Source organism: Manis pentadactyla, chromosome 7, assembly GCF_030020395.1.
Source record: "Manis pentadactyla isolate mManPen7 chromosome 7, mManPen7.hap1, whole genome shotgun sequence".
In the NCBI taxonomy this organism is placed as follows: Eukaryota; Metazoa; Chordata; class Mammalia; order Pholidota; family Manidae; genus Manis; species Manis pentadactyla.
Window position 1 is genome coordinate 1,074,528 of NC_080025.1, and position 20,114 is coordinate 1,094,641.

The 20,114-nt window shown below is 42.0% G+C and overlaps 1 long non-coding RNA gene across 2 annotated transcripts in view; it reads left to right on the plus strand.

Annotated features, from left to right (window-relative positions):
• Positions 1-20,114, plus strand: part of LOC130684403 (uncharacterized) — a 127,688-nt gene that overhangs the window by 37,958 nt on the left and 69,616 nt on the right. For both annotated transcript variants that reach the window (XR_008998650.1, XR_008998649.1), the window contains exon 2: positions 13,591-13,818. This is a non-coding gene — a long non-coding RNA (uncharacterized LOC130684403). The remainder of the gene's footprint in view (positions 1-13,590; positions 13,819-20,114) is intronic.

Sequence of the window (20,114 nt, forward strand, 5' to 3'; positions counted from 1 at the left end):
TTCTGATTAACATTGCAGCCCCTGCACAGGCATATGCAAATGTAGAGTTTAAATATGGTGCACTGTTCTAACAGATTTTTAAACGTGTATTTATTCATTAAAAGGGGATAAAAACATTTGCCTCAGTATAGTTGTTAAAACAGGATAGAGTATTTGTGAGACAGAGAATTTCTCAAATTATTTTAAATGAAAATAATCTGATTTTATAATGTGTTGTCATGTCATAACTTAATAACAAAAACATATGTCTTCAGGTGTATTTCATTCTATTTCTGATGGATGTTTAGGAGACCATGAATTTAAAGTGTAGACTGCATCATCAGGAGGGGTGACTGTGTCTGTGTCTACACTGACAGCTGGACTGTATGCTGGGTTGTTTAACAGAGCAGACTCTTGAAATGTGCTTTGTGTATATTTCTACTGTCTGTTCTGTATTTTTAAACAAAAACAGATTGTTAGCAATTTTTACAGTTGTTTATAAATGTCAATGACAGACTTGCAGAAAGTTAGAAATTCTTATATTTCTGCATAAAGAGTCTCAGTAATGTTTTTTATAATTTTCTAGTGTAATAACTTCTAGCTTAAAGAATGCCATGATTTTAGTTACTAAATAATTATCCTTCAAAATCAAGCTATGAAGAGAGAATCATGAATTTGGAAATGGCTTATCTCTGATCGTGTCGTTCCAGCCACACTCTCACCTGCTCCCTGGGCGGCAGCACAACCCACAGCCTCGCCGTGCCTGCTCTGACCCCTTTCTCTCTAATACCGGCTGGTGTAGAACGTTTGTGAGCCTGATTAAATGTAGGATGTGTTTTATTAAAAAAATACATTCAAAAATTTTAGTGCCAACTTAAAGTTGGAGTTTGCTTAACATTTGCTGAGATAAACTTACATAAAGTAGGATCTATTTGGTTGGTTGAATCATTGATTAGTGTTTCCTAGTATAGAGGACAGATTCCTAAGTCACATCTCCTGCCTTCATCTCCCCCTACACACGTAAACACGTGCATAATTCTCTGAGTACTTTCCTGGATAACTGTATTTTCAGAGAGTTTATTTTTGCTCCTCAAATATTTATTTGAAGTTTTATTTTTTAAGACAGGACTGGCAGAGGTAACATGTAAATGATGTGTGTTCCTTTTTTTAAGGTTAGAAAAATCAGTAGGAAACACTTGATCACAAGTCCACCTGTTTTGGTCACAATACATGCTAATAGTTTAGCATATTGGAGGAAAAAATTGGACTTTCAGAACAAGAATTTGTTTTTGACTTTAATTTCGCAAAACATTTGCCAATCTGAATTACAGTGTAGAACCTGCTGATTCTACAAATGTTACTCAAGGCTTATTTCAATGTTTCTGACCATAAATCGTTCACTGATACAACATTCATAGAATATTTATTGGTATCGCCATATGTTGCATATCTTGGTAGGTCGTGGGGCTGCAGGCAGGTGAAAAGCAGTCATATCTCCTGTCCTTGTTTAGCTGTTAGTCAGCATGGAAGTAAGTACTCTCAGTGGTTAGCATAGCTGCAGTACACATCTGGTAGAGAAATGGGCATGCTGAAGCAGGTTACCATCATAACCAAGCCTGAGGACTGTGGTATTGATAGGCTTTGTGACAGAGCAATAGGAGGCAGCAGAAAAGGCGGTAAGCAAGCTGTCGGCAAACATTAGAAAAGCCACTATAGGGGCCTGGGGAAGCGTAGTTGTGTGCGCAGCCCCAAACATGGGAGTGTTACCTGCTGTTCTGGGAGGGCAGATGTGGACCTGGGAACTTTATCTGGCAAAGGCCAGCTCCAAACAGATGTCATTTCGGTGAGTACTTTTAGAGGCATATGACAAGCTACAGCTAGAGAGAAGGGCTTCACTGGCAAGCGCAAGTGAGGTGGGGACAGAGGCAGCAGACTTGCTGGGTTGTAAGAGAAAGTAGGTGGGGGAATCAAATCCAGCATGTGGCTGCAAGACTGTGGTTTAGGAACTCACAGTGAGTCAGCCAGTGCCAGGGGAGCCCTCAGACAAAGAGCTTCTGGAGATCATAAGGTGCTATCCTAGAGCCACCTGAAGTGTGTGGAGTAACTGAAAAATCTAGAATTAAAGGCATTTAAGAAAATGTTTGTAGGTGTGGTCTTTGTCCAGTGGATTCCAATGAAATAAAGACAGCCACTACCACCTTTTCAAAAAAAATTAAGGCATAATTTTTATACAATAAAATGTGTAGGTTAGAAATGTGCAGCTTGATACATTTTGACAGATATTATGCATTTTAAATCACCTCCCTAATCCAGAGACATAACATTTTTGATAGTCCAGAATTTTCTCTGATATCCTGTCCATAATTACTCTCCTTGCCTTTGAGGCAACCGCTCTTGTTGAGTCTCTGTTGTCAGTTAGTTTTGCTTGTCCTCAAACTTCAAAGAAGTGGATACTATTCTGTGTCTGGATGCTTGCACTTACCGTAATATTTTTGAGATTTAGCCGGGTTCCTGCAAGAATCAGATGTTCATTCCTTTCCATTGCTAAGGAACAGTTTCCTTTATAGGCATACCATTATTTGCTTTTCCACTTTGCTGCATTTGAGTTATTTCCTATGAGATGTTTCAAAATCTGAGCTATTTTGCAAAAAGTTCTTACAAAGTTTTTTGAACAAATCATTTTGTAAATATTTATTTACATTTCTTTTGGGTAAATAGGAGTAGAATTATTGGGTCAAGGGGGCTGGACATACATTTAATTTTATAGGGAATTTAAAAGTGTTTTCCAAAACAGGTGTGTAATTTTAGATTCCCACTAGCAGTGTATTGAGTTTCCACTGCTTGACAGTTACTGGCAATGTTTGGCAATGTCTGGTACTAACAGTCCTGCTAATTTTAGCCGTTCCACGGTTTGCAGTGATATGATCGAGCTGCTAACTTGCATCACCTCTTGGCTACTGATGCTGCCTGCCTTGTTCACACACTTGTTTGCCATCTGTATATTCTTTGTGAGCCATCCATTTAGGTCTTCAGCTAATTTTTTATTGGATTGATATGCATTTTTTAAATCTATTCAGGATAAGTGTCTTTGGCTGATACATGTAAATATTTTCTCTATTCCTTGGCTCACTTCTTCATTTTATGAAGAGTGTTTTTATGAAAGGCAGAAATATTTAATTTTGATGAAATCCACTCTATCATTTTTTCCCTTTTTTTCTAAATGCTTTATTGTTTCTTTTTGTCCCATATGTGAAATCTGTCTGTGCCAAGGTTATGGAGATATTCCCCTTTGTTTTCTTCTAGAAATGTTACGGTGTACTTGTAGGGCTGCGTTCCACTTCACATTGCCTTTTTACCTTAACAGAAGTCAGTTAACCATGAATCTATGGGTTTGTGATCTGTTTGTCCTTTTATCAATACCACACTGTTTTGATTTCCGTAGTTTTGTATCAAGCCTTGAAAAGAGACAAAACTTCAATTTTTTCTTTTCAACGTTGTTAGTATTCTAAATCCTTTTCATTTCCGAATTTTGTAATCATATTCTCAATTCCTACAAAAAGCTTGCAGAGACTTATATTTTTAACTGGGATACACTTCATGCAGAATGAAATGCAGAGGAATTAAGTGTAAATTGGATGAGTTTGGACAGTGTCCATTCTGGAGTGTCCACAATAAAATAGTTATCCTCGTTCCAGAAAGATCTATCCTGTCACCTTCCACTCTGTCTCCCTCACCCCTAATTAATCATTGTTTTGATTTGCATCACCAAAGATTAGATTTCCCTGTCCTTTGTGTAATGGATTCACACATCATTTACTCTTTTCATCTTCTTTCTGAGATTTCTCTCTGTTGTTAATTTATATTAATAGTTTTTGTTCTTTTTTGATGAGCATATTCTGCTGTGTGTATATATGCACTAGACTTTGCTATGTGCCTGGTTTTCTTATTTTTTTAAATATGAAACAGGGCAATTTATTTATAAATGTCAATGGACATTTTTCCCAAGCTTGGCTCTTATAAACATTATTTTCCAAGTCTCTGTATAGACACAAGTTTTTCTTTGTGGAGTGGAATTGCCACTCACTGGGAAGGTGAGTTTTTGATTTCATGAGAGCCCATCAGATGCTTTAACAACGTGTCTGTGCCATTCACACTTCCTCTGGCAGAGGAACACCGTCTCTGGGTTTAGTTGTCCTAGGACGTGATATCCATGTGCCTGGGATTTGCATTTCCCAATGACAATGAGGTTGATTCTCTTTCATGTGCTTATTTTCTGTTCACGTTTCCATTTTTGAAGCTTCTGTTAAAATATTCTGTCCATCAAGAAGACTCGGCTTCCACCGATTGGTGGGAGCCTTTTATGTCTCGGAGATGTGGCTTTGTGCAGTAGCATGTGTTGGCATTTTTCCAGTCTGTGGCTTGCCACCTTATTTATTTATTTATTTTTTTTGTAGATAATTATTTTTTATTGAAGGGTAGTTGACACACAGTATTACATTACATTAGTTTCAGGTGTACAACATAGTGATTCAACATTTATATACATGACAATTCTAGGTACCAGCTATCACCATACCAAGCTGTTAGAATATCTTGACTATATTCCTTATGCTATACATTACATCCCAGTTACTTATTTATTTTACAATTGGAAGTGTGTATTTTTTTTTTTGTGAGGGCATCTCATATTTATTGATCAAATGGTTGTTAACAACAATAAAATTCTGTATAGGGGAGTCAATGCTCAATGCACAATCATTAATCCACTCCAAGCCTAATTTTCGTCAGTCTCCAATCTTCTGAGGCATAACAAACAAGTTCTTACATGGAGAACAAATTCTTACATAGTGAATAAGTTACATAGTGAACAGTACAAGGGCAGTCATCACAGAAACTTTTGGTTTTGCTCATGCATTATGAACTATAAACAGTTCAAATATGAATACTCATTTGATTTTTTTTTTTTTATTGAAGGGTAGTTGACACACAGTATTACATTACATTAGTTTCAGGTGTACAACACAGTGATTCAACATTTATATACATGATAATTCTAGGTACCAGCTATCACCATACCACGTTGTTACAATATTTTGACTATATTCCTTATGCTATACATTACATCCCGGTTACTTATTTATTTTACAATTGGAAGTGTGTTTATATATATGTATATATATATATATATTTTTTTGTGAGGGCATCTCTCATATTTATTGATCAAATAGTTGTTAACAACAATAAATTTCTGTATAGGGGGGTCAATACTCAATGCACAATCATTAATCCACCCCAAGCCTAATTTTCGTCAGTCTCCAATCTTCTGATGCATAACGAACAAATTCTTACATGGAGTACAAATTCTTACATAGTGAATAAGTTACATGGTGAACAGTGCAAGGGCAGTCATCACAGAAGCTTTCGGTTTTGTTCATGCATTATGAACTATAAACAGTCAGTTCAAATATGAATATTCCTTTGATTTTTAAACTTGATTTATATGTGGATACCACATTTCTCTATTACTATTATTTTTAATAAAATGCTGAAGTGGTAGGTAGATACGAGATAAAGGTAGAAAACATAGTTTAGTGCTGTAAGAGAGCAAATGTAGATGATCAGGTGTGTGCCTATAGGCTAAGTATTAATCCAAGCTAGACAAGGGCAACAAAACATCCACGGATGCAGAAGATTTCTCTCAAAACAGGGGGGGTGAGGTTCTAAGCCTCACCTCTGTTGATCCCCAATTTCTCACCTGATGACCCCCCTGTGACTGTGCCTGTCTTAGGTTGTTCCTCCCTTGAGGAATCTTACCCGTCTCTGTCTAACCAGTCATCTTCCGGGGCCATACAGGGAAATGTAAAGTTGGTAAGTGAGAGAGAAGCCTTATTGTTTGAAATGGTTAGCTTTTTATTTCTTTGCATATTTATGCCCTGTGGCTTCTATGCCCAGCATTTGTCTTGAGGTATCTTTACCACTTGGAAGAATTATGATACTCGGTAAATTTGATATGAGGCACGAATTCTATTTAAGGGTTGTAATTAGGAAGGAAGAAGAAAAGCTATAGAAGTAGCAGGCGGCAGAAAACATGGGAAGATTGATTATTTCTTTGACATATCTTCTTGTAGAGTAACTTCAGCATGTATAGGTTTTAAGCTACTACTTAAATTGCACACACACATTAACATAATAGGAGTATAGTTACATAACCAAAGCATACCTGTAATTACCAGCCATCTCCAGTGAAACCAAGAAAACCAGTTAGGCACCTTAGGCATTTGTGAAAACTTATCTATGATATGGTGGATATTGTCCAACTGAACTTGAACAGTCTGAGAGAAACCAGACAAATTAAAACAACCCATTCCTGGGGAATGTTCACATCCCTTATGTTCTTTCAACAGTAAATAGTCTGTAGTTGTAAGATTTTGGAGCGCTACAATTTGCACTTCTCCTAATTCCTGGTTGAGTTCCAACAGTATAGATCCAGTCAAATTTGTTGTTTTACTGTATGCACAGGCCAGCTTAGATATCTCCTTCATTCCCATGGCAAGTCCAGGAACTGGTGGGATGAGTGCATCTACAGCTGTAGCAGTGCGTGGATCTTTGTTGGGGTTTTTTGATGATCATCTTCTGGCATGAGTCTTCCAGAGAGTGCTGATGTTGGAAGTTCTTTTTCATATTGTATCTTAGTTCATTTTTGGGGTAGCCCAATTAGGCTTTGATCCTCTGTATAAACACAAACAGACCCTTTGCCTATACTTTTATATGCCCTTTATACCCTTGTGTAGAATTCATTGGAGGTTACCACACGGGAACTGCCCCCCCCCTTTTTTTTTTTGGTATCACTAATCTACACTTACATGACGAATATTATGTTTACTAGGCTCTCCCCTATACGAGGTCCCCCCTATAAACCCCTTTACAGTCACTGTCCATCAGCATAGCAAAATGTTGTAGAATCACTACTTGCCTTCTCTGTGTTGTACAGCCCTCCCTTTTCTCCTACCCCCCATGCATGCTAATCTTAATACCCCCCTACTTCTCCCCCTCCTTATCCCTCCCTACCCACCCATCCTCCCCAGTCCCTTTCCCTTTGGTACCTGTTAGTCCATTCTTGAGTTCTGTGATTCTGCTGCTGTTTTGTTCCTTCAGTTTTTCCTTTGTTCTTATATTCCACAGATAAGTGAAATCATTTGGTATTTCTCTTTCTCCTCTTGGCTTGTTTTACTGAGCATAATACCCTCCAGCTCCATCCATGTTGCTGCAAATGGTTGGATTTGCCCTTTTCTTATGGCTGAGTAGTATTCCATTGTGTATATGTACCACATCTTCTTTATCCATTTATCTATCAATGGACATTTAGGTTGCTTCCAATTCTTGGCTATTGTAAATAGTGCTGTGATAAACATAGGGGTGCACTGATCTTTCTCATACTTGATTGCTGCATTCTTAGGGTAAATTCCTAGGAGTGCAATCCCTGGGTCAAATGGTAAGTCTGTTTTGAGCATTTTGATGTACCTCCATACTGCTTTCCACAATGGTTGAACTAACTTACATTCCCACCAGCAGTGTAGGAGGGTTCCCCATTCTCCACAGCCTCGCCAACATTTGTTGTTGTTTGTCTTTTGGATGGCAGCCATCCTTACTGGTGTGAGGTGATACCTCATTGTAGTTTTAATTTGCATTTCTCTGATAATTAGCGATGCGGAGCATCTTTTCATGTGTCTGTTCGCCATCTGTATTTCTTTTTTTGAGAACTGTCTGTTCAGTTCCTCTGCCCATTTTTTAATTGGATTATTTGTTTTTTGTTTGTTGAGGCGTGTGAGCTCTTTATATATTCTGGACGTCAAGCCTTTATCGGATGTGTCATTTTCAAATATATTCTCCCATACTGTAGGTTTCTTTTTTGTTCTGTTGATGGTGTCTTTTGCTGTACAGAAGCTTTTCAGCTTAATATAGTCCCACTTACTCATTTTTGCTGTTGTTTTCCTTGCCTGGAGAGATATGTTCAAGAAGAGGTCACTCATGTTTATGTCTAAGAGGTTTGTGCCTATGTTTTCTTCCAAGAGTTTAATGGTTTCATGGCTTACATTCAGGTCTTTGATCCATTTTGAGTTTACTTTTGTATATGGGGTTAGACAATGGTCCAGTTTCATTCTCCTATGTGTAGCTGTCCAGTTTTGCCAGCACCATCTGTTGAAGAGACTGTCATTTCGCCATTGTATGTCCATGGCTCCTTTATCAAATATTAATTGACCATATATGTCTGGGTTAATGTCTGGATTCTCTAGTCTGTTCCATTGGTCTGTGGCTCTGCTTTTGTGCCAGTACCAAATTGTCTTGATTACTATGGCTTTGTAGTAGAGCTTGAAGTTGGGGAGTGAGATCCCCCCTACTTTATTCTTCTTTCTCAGGATTGCTTTGGCTATTCGGGGTCTTTGGTGTTTCCATATGAATTTTTGAATTATTTGTTCCAGTTCATTGAAGAATGTTGCTGGTAGTTTCATAGGGATTGCATCAAATCTGTATATTGCTTTGGGCAGGATGGCCATTTTGACGATATTAATTCTTCCTAGCCATGAGCATGGGATGGGTTTCCATCTGTTAGTGTCCCCTTTAATTTCTCTTAAGAGTGACTTGTAGTTTTCAGAGTATAAGTCTTTCACTTCTTTGGTTAGGTTTATTCCTAGGTATTTTATTTTTTTTGATGCAATTGTGAATGGAGTTGTTTTCCTGATTTCTCTTTCTGTTGGTTCATTGTTAGTGTATAGGAAAGCCACAGATTTCTGTGTGTTGATTTTGTATCCTGCAACTTTGCTGTATTCCGATATCAGTTCTAGTAGTTTTGGGGTGGAGTCTTTAGGGTTTTTTATGTACAGTATCATGTCATCTGCAAATAGTGACAGTTTAACTTCTTCTTTACCAATCTGGATTCCTTGTATTTCTTTGTTTTGTTTGATTGCCGTGGCTAGGACCTCCAGTACTATGTTAAATAACAGTGGAGAGAGTGGGCATCCCTGTCTAGTTCCCGATCTCAGAGGAAATGCTTTCAGCTTCTCGCTGTTCAATATAATGTTGGCTGTGGGTTTATCATAGATGGCCTTTATTATGTTGAGGTACTTGCCCTCTATTCCCATTTTGCTGAGAGTTTTTATCATGAATGGATGTTGAACTCTGTCAAATGCTTTTTCAGCATCTATGGAGATGATCATGTGGTTTTTGTCTTTCTTTTTGTTGATGTGGTGGATGATGTTGATGGACTTTCGAATGTTGTACCATCCTTGCATCCCTGGGATGAATCCCACTTGGTCATGGTGTATGATCCTTTTGATGTATTTTTGAATTCTGTTTGCTAATATTTTGTTGAGTATTATTGCATCTACGTTCATCAGGGATATTGGTCTGTAGTTTTCTTTTTTGTGGGGTCTTTGCCTGGTTTTGGTATTAGGGTGATTGTAGCTTCATAGAATGAGCTTGGGAGTATCCTGTCCTCTATTTTTTGGAAAACTTTAAGGAGAATGGGTATTATGTCTTCCCTGTATGTCTGATAAAATTCCGAGGTAAATCCATCTGGCCTGGGGGTTTTGTTCTTTGGTAGTTTTTTGATTACCGCTTCAATTTCGTTGCTGGTAATTGGTCTGTTTAGATTTTCTGTTTCTTTCTGGGTCAATCTTGGAAGGTTGTATTTTTCTAGGAAGTTGTCCATTTCTCCTAGGTTTCCCAGCTTGTTAGCATATAGGTTTTCATAGTATTCTCTAATAATTCTTTGTATTTCTGTGGGGTCTGTCATGATTTTTCCTTTCTCGTTTCTGATACTGTTGATTTGTGTTGACTCTCTTTTCTTCTTAATAAGTCTGGCTAGAGGCTTATGTATTTTGTTTATTTTCTTGAAGAACCAGCTCTTGGTTTCATTGATTTTTGCTATTGTTTTATTCTTCTCAATTTTATTTATTTCTTCTCTGATCTTTATTATGTCCCTCCTTCTGCTGACCTTAGGCCTCATTTGTTCTTCTTTTTCCAATTTCGATAATTGTGACATTAGACCATTCATTTGGGATTGTTCTTCCTTTTTTAAATATGCTTGGATTGCTATATACTTTCCTCTTAAGACTGCTTTTGCTGTGTCCCACAGAAATTGGGGCTTAAGTGTTGTTGTTGTCATTTGTTTCCATATATTGCTGGATCTCCATTTTGATTTGGTCATTGATCCATTGATTATTTGGGAGCATGTTGTTAACCCTCCATGTGTTTGTGAGCCTCTTTGCTTTCTTTGTACAGTTTATTTCTAGTTTTATGCCTTTGTGGTCTGAAAAGTTGGTTGGTAGGATTTCAATCTTTTGGAATTTTCTGAGGCTCTTTTTGTGGCCTAGTATGTGGTCTATTCTGGAGAATGTTCCATGTGCACTTGAGAAGAATGTATATCCTGTTGCTTTTGGATGTAGAGTTCTATAGGTATCTATTAGGTCCGTCTGCTCTACTGTGTTGTTCAGTCCTTCCATGTCCTTACTTATTTTCTGCCCGGTGGATCTATCCTTTGTGGTGAGTGGTATGTTGAAGTCTCCTAGAATGAATGCATTGCAGTCTATATCCCCCTTTAGTTCTGTTAGTATTTGTTTCACATATGCTGGTGCTCCTGTGTTGGGTGCATATATATTTAGAATGGTTATATCCTCTTGTTGGACTGAGCCCTTTATCATTATGTAGTGTCCTTCTTTATCTCTTGTTACTTTCTTTGTTTTGAAGTCTATTTTGTCTGGTATTAGTACTTCAACCCCTACTTTCTTCTCGCTTATTGTTTGCCTGAAATATGTTTTTCCATCCCTTGACTTTTAGTCTGTACATGTCTTTGGGTTTGAGGTGAGTTTCTTGTAAGCAGCATATAGATGGTTCTTGCTTTTTTATCCATCCTGTTACTCTGTGTCTTTTGATTGGCGCATTCAGCCCATTAACATTTAGGGTGACTATTGAAAGATATGTACTTATTGCCATTGCAGGCTTTAAATTCGTGGTTACCAAAGGTTCAAGGTTAGCCTCTTTAGTATCTTACTGCCTAACTTAGCTCGCTTATTGAGCTGTTATATACACTGCCTGGAAATTCTTTTCTTCTCTCCCTTCTTATTCCTCCTCCTCGATTCTTCATATGTTGGGTGTTTTGTGCTGTGCTCTTTCTAGGAGTGCTCCCATCTAGAGCAGTCCCTGTAAGATGTTCTGTAGAGGTGGTTTGTGGGAAGCAAATTCCCTCAGCTTTTGTTTGTCTGGGAATTGTTTAATCCCACCATCATATTTGAATGATAGTCGTGCTGGATACAGTATCCTTGTTTCAAGGCCCTTCTGTTTCATTGTATTAAGTATATCATGCCATTCTCTTCTGGCCTGTAGGGTTTCTGTCAAGAAGTCTGATGTTAGCCTGATGGGTTTTCCTTTATAGGTGACCTTTTTCTCTCTAGCTGCCTTTAAAACTCTTTCCTTGTCCTTGATCTTTGCCATTTTAATTATTCTGTGTCTTGGTGTTGTCCTCCTTGGATCCTTTCTGTTGGGGGTTCTGTGTATTTCCGTGTCTGTTCGATTATTTCCTCTCCCAGTTTGGGGAAGTTTTCAGCAATTATTTCTTCCAAGATACTTTCCATCCCTTTTCCTCTCTCTTCTTCTTCTGGAACCCCTATAATACGGATATTGTTCCTTTTGGATTGGTCACACAGTTCTCTTAACATTGTTTCATTCCTGGAGATCCTTTTATCTCTCTCTATGTCAGCTTCTATGCATTCCTGTTCTCTGGTTTCTATTCCATCAATGGCCTCTTGCATCCTATCCATTCTGCTTATAAACCCTTCCAGAGTTTGTTTCATTTCTGCGATCTCCTTTCTGGCATCTGTGATCTCCCTCCGGACTTCATCCCATTTCTCTTGCGTATTTCTCTGCATCTCTGTCAGCATGTTTATGATTCTTATTTTGAATTCTTTGTCAGGAAGACTGGTTAGGTCTGTCTCCTTCTCTGGTGTTGTCTCTGTGATCTTTGTCAGCCTGTAGCTTTGCCTTTTCATGGTGATAGGAATAGTCTGCAGAGCTGGGACGAGTGATGGCTGGAAGAACTTCCCTTCTTGTTGGTTTGTGGCCCTCCTCTCCTGGGAGAACAGCGACCTCTAGTGGCTTGTGCTGCGCAGCTGCGCGCAGACAGGGCTTCTGCTTCCTGCCCGGCTGCTATGGAGTTAATTTCCGCTGTTGCTGTGGGCGTGGCCTGGCTCGGGCAGCTGCTCCAAAATGGTGGAGTCGCGTTGGAGCAGGAGCTGCTGGGAGGCTATTTATCTCCGTAAGGGGCCTCCCTGCTCCCTGCAGCCCAGGGGTTAGGGTGCCCAGAGATCCCGGATTCCCTACCTCTGGATTAAGTGACCCGCCCTGCCCCTTTAAGACTTCCAAAAAGCACCCGCCAAAACAAAACAACGCCCACCAAAAAAAAAAAGAAAAAAAAATTTTTAATTAAAAAAAAATTTTTTTAATCAAAAAAAAAAAAGTGGCTGCTCGTTTTTCTTTATTCTCCGGCGCCATCCTCAGGCATCTGCTCACCGGTGTTGCTGCCCTGTTTCCCTAGTATTGGGGTCCCTATACCTTTAAGACTTCCACAAAGCGCTCGCCAAAACAAAACAGCAAAAAAAAAAAAAATTGGTCACTTGCTTTTCTCATGTCCTCCGGCGCCAGGCCTCCGGTGTCCGCTCACTGTTCTTGCTGCCCTGTTTCCCTAGCATCCAGGGCCCCCTGGGCACGCACTGTGTCTGCGCTCTGGCCCGGATGGCGGGGGCTGGGTGCTCGGCAGTCCTGGGCTCCGTCTCCCTCCCGCTCTGCCTGCTCTTCTCCCGCCGGGAGCTGGGGGGAGGGGCGCTCGGCTCCCGCGGGGCCGGGGCTTGTATCTTACCCCCTTCGCGAGGCGCTGGGTTCTCTCAGGTGCGGATGTGGTCTGGATATTGTCCTGTGTCCTCTGGTCTTTATTCTAGGAAGGGTTGTCTTTGTTATATTTTCATAGATATACGTGGTTTTGGGAGGAGATTTCCGCTGCTCTACTCACGCCGCCATCTTCCGCCCTCTCCCCACCTTATTTTTTCCTAAACGGGCCTTTTGATGAACAGAAGTTATTAATGAAGTCCCTTCTATAATTTTTTTATTGCTTAGAGATTTTTATTATGTCAGAAGTACTTGCCTGTCATGAGGGCCCAGTGAATACCCTTCTACACTTTCCTGTGGAAGCAGACACCTCTCTTTCTGATCCAAAATTCTCTAAAACAGGAGGAGCCCTTCTGGGCCTGACGTATGTCATCACTTCCTGGACTTGGAGTCAGAGGTTTTAACAGGAAGAGCTCTGTGAGTGAGCGGAGATGCGAGTGGACTTGGCAAGGGGAGAAATGCGGGTAGTGTTGATCAGCATGTGGACAGGTTCCAGCTGCAAAATACCCCATGTTTTTACCCTAAGCCTGCAGTTTTGCTGTCAAGGGCTGGAGTCTGATTTTGCAGTCCTTGAGGCAAGGCTGGCCTGTGCCCTGCGTAGGCCTATGGAGTGAGGTAGAGGGGGCCTGTGCTCTAAGTCGAGGCCTTAAGGCTTTTGTGTCATCTCTCTCTCAGGCTGCGGTGGCCGTGTAACCAAGGCCGAGGTAGTTCACTTCGCTGGAGGATGAGTCCTGGCAGGTCATCCCCTTGCCCCTGCTGAGCATAAGCCACCTGCCCGGCACATGAGGTCGTCCTGAACACGCAGTCCCAGGGTGACCTGCCAGCTGACTGCCGACACATAAACGACCGCAGCTGAGATCAGCAGAACCCAGCAGACTGGCTGACCCACAGACTTCCTGATACGTGAGTTGTGTTTTATGTCACTACATTTTGGAGTGATTTGTTACATGGCAGTAAACAGCTGTTACAGTATTTGAAAAAAAATTCATGATTTTTCTGAGTCAGGGAACACATTGATGCACCAGGGTTTATGTATTAATGTCTGAAATGAATGTGAATATGTAAAGAGAAAGGTCTCATCTTATTCAAACTAATGTCAAGAAGTGAAATATCAGCATAAAATGAAATGTTAATTTCTGATCATTAGTGAGAAAAATAAGCTTATAAAAAAGGTAAGTGGAGAATTAACCAGAAAACTTCCTAAAGTCATTACAATTCAATGTTACTGTATTTTTACTTTTAAAAATAATTTTGTATAACTAAAATTGTATTTTTCTAACAAGTTCTTGCTTGAGTTAAAGTAAGGAAGTGTTTTTGCTGATCAGTCTGTAAGTGTGAACAGTCAACTTGTTACAGATTATCCAAGTCTTACAAATGGTGAGTGGAGGCACCCTTTCATTACCTTATCAGTTATGCGTATTTCAGCGATTCTGGTTTGGGTTCTCTTACTCAGCTCAGGCTGCTCCATGTAGCGCTTGGCACTCAGCATTTATCAGTAAAGGGCAGATGGCACAGAGGAGGCACCCCATAGATTTGGGTTGTGAAAAGGAAGAAGAAATGGTGAGGGCATCTTGCAGTCAATAGAGACACAGTAAGGAGCTGGCTTTGTAGGTTCAAGTGACAGAAGAGAAGTTGTATCCTGCCCAGTGGAAAACATGAGCTCAGTTCATCAGCAGGAAGGGAGGGAGAGGCGTCTGCAAAGGATCTGCATCTGATGATTCTAAGAATGGCTTATGCTATGGTTTCTTCCACAATGCAGACTGCTTCAGTGCCCAGTGTCTGTCAACCCTCACAGCCACTGAGAGAATGGAGCTGGGATAGTTGTTTCCATTCTGCGCAAGAGCAAAAGGAGGGCCAGTTGTCAGAGGGTTAGGCGACTGTGGGGGAGCATGGGTTCTGTTCTGCATTTCAGTCATCCTCTGATCTTGGAGGGAAGAAACAGAGAAAATCATGTATACAGCGCCCAGGATAGTATTGCCACTATCTGTACAGTCAGGCCACTAGTCATGTTATATGTAGTACATGTGCTTTCTAACTCAGGCTTGTGTGCACACAGGTACATCTGTGTGCACAAACACGAGAGCACATGTGCACACACCTGCATTTGTTGAAGCACAGGATGCAACTGAGTGGATGCACTGTGTCCCTATATTACCTGAAAACAGCTAGGTGGGATAGACCTCTGGGGGGCAAGGGGGGCTAAACTGCAGAAGCAAGGATATGAATTCTGCAGAGAGGTTTTCAGAGTTTGCATGCAGAGGTCTGAGCAGCGAGCAGAAGCCAGGGTGCAGAGGGGTACCTGTCTTGTGGAGACTGGCTAAGAGAAGGAGGTGTCTGGCACTCCATGAGTCGCTAGCGGCCCAGCCCCGGTCGCCAGGGTCAGCAGGCCTCTAAGAAGGCTCGTATCTCTGGTCAGGTTCCCAGACAAGGCTGGAGATGGCCTGCAGCGTGGGAAAGCCGCTCTCCTGTAGGTCACTGAGCCGGGCCCTGCTCTGTGCGGCCCACACCCACCAGGCGGTGGCGCTGCTGCTCCACGCTCATATTGGTGATTCTGGGGAACAAGGTATTTTTGTTTGCAACAAATACGGTAAAGTGGAAGAGTAAATTTTATTTCTTGAGGCTCTGCCACTGTAATAAAAGGCCAAAAAATACAATTATCATGCATACTTTCTAACACAAAATTTACAAAACAACATTAGATTGGTATTTTTCTACTTTGTTTTAAAAATAACACAAAACACCATTCTTCACATTATCAGACAGTATATTGAAGTATTTCTGTAGAATTTGATAATTAGTCCTGCTGGCCTGGGGTTTGCATTATCTGAGGTACGCTGTGGGGACTAAAAAATAACTCATGAAAGTAACTGGAGGAGGATTCATGGATATGGGATGTCTTTTAGCAATGCTAAGCTCTCTAATGAGGCATTCCATTTTCTGTAAACAAAGGGAAATTACTGCAATGCAAATAGTTTCTTGCCATTTGAATTAAGGGTATTAAAATAATAAGTTGTAGCATAAGAATCAGGAACATGATTTTACAGAGTGTGACTGGAAACCATTCAGCCGGGCCAGGGCTCCAGAGCTTGTGCCCTGCATGCGTGGGTGGCCTAGGGCACTGTCTTGGCTGTGCCTTGGGCCTTAGGACCTGTGAAAGAGAAAAATCTGAGACAGGGGAGGCAGCCATCCACCCACCCCCTGCACCCCGTACACAGCCACGGCCACCGCTGATCCAGCCACCAGGTGGTACTCGCGCTCTGCATTTCGTAGCGGTGCTGATCGGGTGTGGGGGGCTTTGTCTGCAGGATCTAAGGGTGTCCTTGAGCATTATGCTTGAATCATGCATATTATTTTTGACACATGCAGCTCTGTCCAGGGAGGCTGAGTGAGACACTGACTGTGCCCACTCTCAAATGGGTTTATTTAATCTGAAAGATCGGTATTTGGGAAGGAGAGGCATGTAGTACATTTTTGCTTCCTGCATAATAAGTAATAAAAATTTTCTCCTCTTAATTTATTTAGTTGGGTCTTTGATAAAAAAAAAACCTCTTTCTTTGATGAGATTTAAGCGAAATTAAGGGTTTTAAGGTGTGTGCAAATAGATTCTTCAGAGAGATTTCCATGCTCATCTCAAAGGAGTCTATCGTTTTATAAACAGTATTATGTGTTACCAACTTTAGAGCCTCGGGGAAAAGCATGGTTTTATTCTGTTGCTATTAACTCCTCAGTCAGAAAGGTTAAACTCTTAACCCACAGTTCTTTCACTTTTGTGAGGCAACAGATAGAAGGCTGTCAACTCAGTATTTCCTGAAGATGTAAGGTTGCCAGAGTTATCAGCAGATAAAATGGAATGGTGACTGTTTTATTACTCAAAATTATTTTTCCATCATTGCTTCAGTAAATGTACTCTAAGTTGCTTGGCTCACTGAAAAACCCTACTATGGGTAAGTTTTAATAAAGTTAGTAGACTCTTTCTGCCTAAGTTATGGGATTACCTGGTCAAGATCCACCCTTTGGAGCAGGATGGAGCCTCCTGCCCACAGTGCCCCCATTTTCACACCAACAGATGTGCTTTTCTCTCGGGGCAGTGGTGTGTACCTGTCCAGAGAGACTGGGTTGTGCATGGCAGCGTATACTCGCACACAGGTCCCGTGATCTCCCACTCATGCAGAGGTTGGCGGGACTCTGCCCCACCTGCCAACTCAGGGACCCTGGTATTGGGGCCTCCCCTACGTGACACATGGTGCGTGGCACCTGCAGCCTGGTGGGATCTGGGAAGGCCATTCTTGAGGATTGACTTGTGGGGCTCCGTTGACAGGTCACTGGCATAGCCAATCGCAGGGCCAAGGTGAACACATGCAGTCCCCCAGGCCCCCTGAGGGAGCAAACCCCAAAGGCTGGTGAGTCGTGCCAACGCTGAGGCCCCGGTATTGGGGCAGCAGCTGCCTTCCTCCTGAGATGTGTGAGCCACAGGGACCCTCTTGGTCCTTTTCCTGGACACACCACTAATTCCACAGAGAGAAAACGTCCTCAGCTGGTCACTGCCGAGGATGGCAGGACCCCAGGAATGAAGCTGGGGGTCCCTAGGCTCTTGCAGAATTCTCCCTGTGCATTCCACCTAAGCAGTTGTCTGGAGCATGGTTTTCAAGCTGCAAGAGGCAGTGCACTGGTGCATGGCGTGCTGATGAGTGGGCAGTGCTGTTCTTGATGCTGCCATGTGGCAGGCTGCATGCAGATGGATGCTGTTTCCCGGGGCCCTGTGCTGTGGTACCATAGGAAGAGTGCGTCTCGCTGTGGATCAAGGTCAGCAGAAAGCCTGCTCAGCTCCAGCTCAGTTGTGCTCAGCACTGCCTGTGGGGTGCAGCCTTCTCTGGAAGTCTGAATGCTGTTGCCAGTCTGCAAATAAAGAGCTTTTTATGGGTGCTGTGCAAAACCCCAGAGTTACCGCAGGGAAGGGCCTTCCATGCACCTCACCAGTAGCTGCCAAGTTGATTATGTGTTTCTTCCTGAATTTCTAAAATAATGCTACTAATAATGGTGAATGCCCATTTATGTAGCGTTTATGATGCAGGTATTTTTTAAAGTGCCAGGCTGTAGGTCTCATACCTGTGAAGCTGGCCCTGCTGGCAGGGGTTCAGCTGCGTTTCCATCAGCTGTCTCACCAGCTGCCTTGCTGTGTCATGTTGAGATACGTGCCAGTATTCCATTAAGTCACGCTTCCGAAGCCCCATTCCATGGGGTACCGTGGCCTTTTTGTAAGAAATACGCAAGAAGAGCCGCCTGCATCTAGTGCTTGTTCAACAGGAGACGCAGAGATGCAGAGTGGAGTTGATGGTGCCTGTCTCTGCAAGGCTCTGGGAGGAGCAGGGGCCCCAGTGACTTCAAAGACTTCCTCTAGCAGCTTTTAGTGAAGATGCTGGTGTGGAACCTGAGACACATGATATCCAATCCACTGCGGATTTATTGTTCTTGATAAGTTATGAATGGTATCATTTCAAGGTGTTTTTATGCATTAGCTTTTACCTAGTATTTCCAGATGACACAGAATTGGAAGGTGACTGAACAAATGAATGCAGAGCTGGTCATGTGGAATTCAGATTCCTGGACCATTTAATACAGTGCATATTCAAGTCCACTGCAAGATTCTCATTACCAGAGAGCAGTCCTTTTCCCATTGAGGGTTTGGATGGTCGCCGTTCCACTAACATGGTGACTTAAAAAGACTGGATCATCTCCATCCAGATTAACTAAGAATAACAAACATCGAACTCAGGCTCACGTGTCCAGCCACACAGTCGTCCTCTGCGTCCTGCCCTGGCAGGGACCCATTTCCTGCTTCAGTCTGATTGGACGTGCCGGAGTGGGGTTTATGTGTCTGGTACTGCGTGTTCCCACTGCGTCCTTATGAACGTACACTTGTCTGACTGTGAAAGACGCTGTGATGGAGTAATTATATTGGGCTTGGTTTTGGCTCATTGGTAGAGAGAACCGTTTGTATTTATCTCTTATCCATTTGCTTTTCCTAAATGGGAGTGCATTAGTGCCTGTGGAATCATTCTAAAAACATCCATTTTCTCTTAATTCTAGGGTAAGGGTTTTTTGGGAAACAGACCTGTGTGTCGGGGGGAAATCATTTTCCCTCCACCCTTCTGAGTTCTTGGCTGAAACCCCCTGTAATAAAAGATGGATTTACAAGAGAAAAACAAATTTATTAACACATATACCTTACGTGTACATGGGAGATACCAGGGAAAATGAGAATCACCCTGAGTTAGCCTAAGCTGCCAGCTTAAATGCCATATTAGCTAAAGGCGAGAAAGAAAGGTGTGTGGTGAGGTGGGTGTGGGGTGACCAGCCAGAACCTGGTGAGCGCAGGGTTTGCTGTGCAGATTTACATCGGGCCTCCTCACTAAGTTCTCCAGGATTTGGAGTTGTCTTACCTTCCTGGATCAGTGCACACACCTATGATGGATTTGCCTTTTTAACCATAGATTTCCCTACAAAAGAGCACCTTCTACTCTTGCCTGGGAGCTTCTCCTGTCTCTGTTTCTCAGGGTAATCAGCTTACAGCAGTCCCCGCACCAACGAGGCGTATTTTAGTGGCTTAGTACCTGAGTGTCCTCAGAACAACACAGAAGCTGATACTTGGTGTATTCCTGGAAACAGGGCCTTCTGTCCAGCAGCCTTGCAACCAGGAGCAGGCTCCTGCCTCTTGTCGTTGCCCCTGACCTACTGCAGATGTAGGGTCACTGAGGGGTCACCCATCCCACTTGCAAGAAATTTGCACTTGCCACATTTCTCTAGACTAACCGTGTTCACCTGGCTGGCTGAGTATGTTGCCTGAGGGGACAGAGAGACCAGGCGTATTAGAAGCTTCAGAGTCTCCACTTGATCGTGGGTGTTAGGGCTCATTGCTGTGTGCGCAACTGCCTCTCTGTTTAAAAAAAATGGAAATAACAGTGCATGTGTAGTGATTCTAACAGGGTTAAAATTACTTTACAAAGAAATACTCTGAAAGCATCAACTTGCTTTGTGAAATGATTTTTAAAGCATTTTCATCTGAAAGGCCGTGGATGAACAATATACCACCTTTCTCTGCTGCACACTCCCAGCCAGGTGTCTGAATGAATGGACTTTGTTAGGTTTTGGGACAAATTAAGGTGGTTCACCCTGTCCTCTGTGAACAAAGTAGCTCGGGC